Source organism: Epinephelus moara, chromosome 1, assembly GCF_006386435.1.
Source record: "Epinephelus moara isolate mb chromosome 1, YSFRI_EMoa_1.0, whole genome shotgun sequence".
NCBI classification, from domain to species: domain Eukaryota; kingdom Metazoa; phylum Chordata; class Actinopteri; order Perciformes; family Serranidae; genus Epinephelus; species Epinephelus moara.
This window is the reverse complement of record NC_065506.1, coordinates 2,250,418-2,254,813: the sequence shown is the minus strand read 5'-3', so window position 1 is coordinate 2,254,813 and position 4,396 is coordinate 2,250,418. Positions and strand designations below refer to the sequence as shown.

Here is a 4,396-nt window from a genome sequence, read left to right as displayed (position 1 = left end):
GAAAATTGTGTGTTACGTTTGTAGTAGGCAGCTGCTATTACGTTTGTGGGAAATTTATTACATTTGCGGGATTATTACATTCAAAGCTGCAGATTTGTATTACGTTTGTGGCTTATTACGTTTGTGGGCTGTTATTACGTTTGCGGGTGTAACATGGTATTTGAGTGCAAGCACACAGTTTGAGCAGAAACAGAGTAGATCCAAGCGCAAACAGAGGCTATTTGAGTGCGAGGGCAGGGTTTTTGAACGTGAAATCAATAAATAATGCTTTCAAACTGATAGACCACTCTCTTGAATAAAGATAGGGATAAAACTCCAAACATTTCAGGTGTGTAAGACTAAGCTTTTGTGTTGCCTGAAGTTTTGCTCCACACTGCTCTGTACCCTAGTTAAAAATATTTTTTCATCATGGGTTCCTTTGTTTAATTTTTTCCTAGATCAACTGTGGAACTGGAGTCATTCCATAATCATGTATTGATGTATGCCAGCAAACAATTCAGCTTCACTCCCCCTTTATACAATGCGCGAGTGTTCCTTGCAGCGCTGGACTACAACCACCATGTAAACAGGGCACCCAAAAGAAAGGCAGATGGCTCACTTCAGTAAGATGCTCAGTTGTTCTATGCATTATAGTGTTTTTAGATGTCAAGGAATTATGTGTACACTTAATGTCACAACTATAAAAAAGGCGCTTGCTTTGAGCAACATTATGTACTGCCGTACTGCCGTGTGTGTTTGGAGACAGAGAAGCAGTAAATATATATATATACATGTATATATATATATATATATGTATTCTATCATAGAAGTAATCAATAACAATAATAAAATATGTTTGGTGTCATTACAGGTATGGTAAGGTGTGCAATAAAAAGTCTGGGAAATTGCGCTTGCAAACAATAAAGGAGGAGAAGGACGACAGTTATATCCATGACCTCCAAGTGTCTATTCTGCAGAAGAGACTGTCATCTGATGCAGACGTGCCACTTAGAAAAAAATCAAGGCCAGGTGAAGACCTTCTAAGGACACAGGTCAGCAGAGGAATATAAGTGAGGCTTGGCTAGAGTATTTACAAAAATTTTAAATAAAAAAATGCACATTGCACATGTTTCTTTTGGCACTATGTCATGGTCTTCTCCATTCTCCAGTAACAATGGCATGAGACTACTAGTGGGTTTGTATTTATTCTTTTTAAGGACACTCCCAGACACAGATATAGCATCACATCACCCTCAGCAACTTCCCAGCCCCTCCTCTTACATCGGCAGCCCTGCTCTCCAGCCTAGGACCATGCTCTGCCCAGCACTCCCCTGGATGTCTTTCTGGACCTGCTCAGCTCAACCTGCTCCTCTCTCCACAGCATTCCCCCCAGCCCTGCCTGGTTTAAAAAATCCAGCCCTTTCCAGTTCTCCTTCAGCCTTTTCCCCCAGTTTGATTCCCAAAAGTAAATTATGTAATTATTTCAGTCATGACTACTTGTCTCTCTGTTTCACACTTACAGTAACTAGCTCCAGGTAACAACTGAATATTGACTCTCCACTTTTGATTATGTAACACTGTTCACAATTTACAGATATGTTTGTGTATATTTTCCTTTCTTTATAGTGATATTGTGATTGTTCTGTGGTTTACAGTGGTGTTATCCATACATTAGTTTGTTATAGATATATTGATAAATTATACATAGACTTGATACTTTTACTGTGCACAGTGATAAATGCTGAATGCTCTATTGGGCCTTTAGATAGGAGACCTGGAAAAATGTTCTTACACCCATGTTTCATTTTCTGTATTTATTAAAAAGTAGAAAACAACAAAATTAGTAAATACAACAAAATGGTCTACACCCTGCTGGGAATGTACCCTGTATGCTGGTCCTGAGGATCTTGGTATCGGTCCCAGATTTTCCAAACACAGCAGCTTAGTATGACAACCCTTTGTCCCTGACCCAGTGCTCCATACTGCCACACTACAAACTGGATGTAGGCAGCATGGTGGAACTGCCGGTGGCTCTCCCCTGGGTTGGGTAAATCACGCACAGCCCTTATGTCGTTCCAGATCCTCCTGGCCAGTCTGAGGACTCCTCCCTCCAAAATGTGTAGGTCCATATGTGGCAAAAGAGAAATGCAGTGGTCGGGGGCTTGACCACAGCATTTCCTCTCAATGTCAGAGGGCATCTCTCTGCACCTTTGGCACGTACACCAGGTTGGCTGACACCAGACAGGTGGGACAGCAGGGGTCCCCCAGTAGGGTCCCCCAGTGATGACATCAAATCAAACATCATGCTTGGGTCCCTTTCCAAACAGTGCTGCAACAGCTGATGAGATTGGTCATGGTCCAGTCCTTGAATTACCTCCTAAAATGATAAAAATGTTAACATTTCATTAGTTTTCTAAAATAAAATTTTATTATGACCAGATGTAATTGCTTTATACAGTCAGTCCATAAGCAATGCTGTTATATTGATGTAATATAGGGCTTATTTCACAGGATAAGGGTATTTATATAGGGAATTAATGAAATAATACAAGCAACTGAGGCAACATACTCGCTCAGCTGCAAGTTTTTGAGCCTGCAGCATCTGCACACGCTGTAGGTCGTCAGGTTCCAAGCTGGTCATACCACTCCGACTTCTGCCTCTTCCTCTGCCTCTGCCTGCTCCCCTCCCTCTTCCATGTCCTTGCCCGCAAAGAGCAGAGCTACGCCATAATAGTAATAACACATAAATAACATCAGAAATGTTACCTTGTAAACTTGACATAAAATATTTTATTTGCTACAGGAAATGTACATCATTTTATTTCATTTGAATTACAAGTCCTCGATTGTGTGACGTTACTCTTCCGTATTCTTACATCATAGTAAGAAGACGATTGTAGTGGTATGAGATAGGCTACCACTGCCACACTGAACGCAAGTCGTGGCTTCACCACGCCCTTTCTGGGCTATTAGCCTATCACCGCTCAGGCGAAGGGGACAAAGGAAGGCCGTGTCCCTCCTCCTGACCTCTCGCTTCCTGCCTCTTCGCCCCGCCCACTTCCAGGTCATTGCACTCGCCGCTCGCTGCAGAACACAGGTATGCACACCTTAGCATTGTATTTATATTCGGCTGCGTGTTATGTATCTGAAACCGTAACCTTTTCATTAGGTCTGGCGTCTCACCTGCAGTCGAGGCGATTATCCAGGGTGGTCTATCGCTGCCGACCGGAGCATAGCCTGCTGCACGGGGGATACGCGGTGGCTGCCTTCCCCTGCCGCAGTGACTCTCTTCACCCCTCTCCCTCTTTGGGCGGATGCCGGTTCTACCAAGCTGACCACCAGAACACACGAACGCTAAGCTAAGTAGGACCATTGCTGTTTAATTATGGTCTTTTAGCCACAGCTCCTGCTACCGCTGCTACTACTCTTAGCCACGGCTACTGCTACCGCTGCTACTACTCTTAGCCACGGCTATTGCTGCCGCTGCTACCACTGCTACTACTGTTACAGCGGCTACCGCTGCTTCGCTGTTTCGCTGCTGCTGCTGCTTCGCCGGCTTGGACTGGGCTTCCTGTCGGCTGCGTGTGTATCAACCTGCTTCCTGCTGGATGTGTGTGGCTGCCGCTCGTGCTGACCGGGCTCCCGATCAGTGGGACGCCACGAGCTCCATCAGGACTTTCAGCCACCCATCTGGACTGGGCTGTGTGTGTATGTGCGTGTGTATGTGTGAGTGTTAATCAAGGTTTGGCTTAATTGTTTTGTTTATTTTCTTATTTAATTATTGGTCGACTCTCCTGAATTTCTCAGTTTAGTTCCTTGTTTTGTTTTGGGGAATTTATTGTAATTAAGTTTCATTTGGGAGGGGAACTCCTCAGTTTGAGTCCTCAGTTATTTGTGTTATATCAGTTATGATGTTGAGTTGATATCTTTGGCCAGAGACTCCTTAGTTTCCTTTGTGGTTCTTTTGCTTGGTTAATTTATTATTGATCTAAATCCATATTTGTCAGTTTATTAATCCATTACAATTTGTTTCCTTATGTTAAGGGATATTGTTTGTTTTCTTTTTTTTTTATTCTTGAGCCTTGACTGTGCCTCTCCCTTTTCCCCTACAGCTGAAGGCCGACGGTGGTGGTGGTAGTTTCCCTGGGTGGTGGTGATCCCCTGTGTGCTGTGTGACCCCTGTTCAAGATTTGCTTTGTGTGCACTTAACGTTTTTGCTGTGTGTTTGGGGTGCTCTCCCTTTTCTTTTTGGACTTCACTCCCCATTGTCACCCCCTCCTCCAGCCGGTAAGCCTCAGTCTGTATCCCCTAGTTGGGCTCTCTTCTCCTTTTTTGGTTATTGTGCCAAACCCCGTTGTTTTAATTACTAAATATTTTTTTATGATCATGGAACTTCGTCTCCTGCCTCCCTGAGTGA

At 43.8% G+C, this 4,396-nt stretch overlaps 1 protein-coding gene and 2 long non-coding RNA genes across 6 annotated transcripts in view; 2 read left to right on the top strand and 1 right to left on the bottom strand.

Annotated features, from left to right (window-relative positions):
* The window catches only part of LOC126388732 (uncharacterized), a 4,807-nt gene extending 2,468 nt beyond the window's left edge, over window positions 1-2,339 (top strand). Inside the window, exons 2-4 of one of the 2 annotated variants that reach the window (XR_007569785.1) lie at window positions 438-602; window positions 851-1,031; window positions 1,197-2,339. This is a non-coding gene — a long non-coding RNA (uncharacterized LOC126388732). Of the gene's footprint in view, window positions 1-437; window positions 603-850; window positions 1,050-1,196 lie in introns of both variants that reach the window. The other variant, XR_007569784.1, reaches the window with a different exon arrangement.
* Window positions 1-4,396, bottom strand: part of fah (fumarylacetoacetate hydrolase (fumarylacetoacetase)) — a 625,231-nt gene that overhangs the window by 124,999 nt on the left and 495,836 nt on the right. The window lies entirely within an intron of this gene.
* LOC126388748 (uncharacterized) lies at window positions 2,968-4,323 on the top strand. Its single transcript, XR_007569787.1, has 3 exons — window positions 2,968-3,076; window positions 3,149-3,705; window positions 4,092-4,323. It is a non-coding gene; the product is annotated as an uncharacterized LOC126388748 (long non-coding RNA).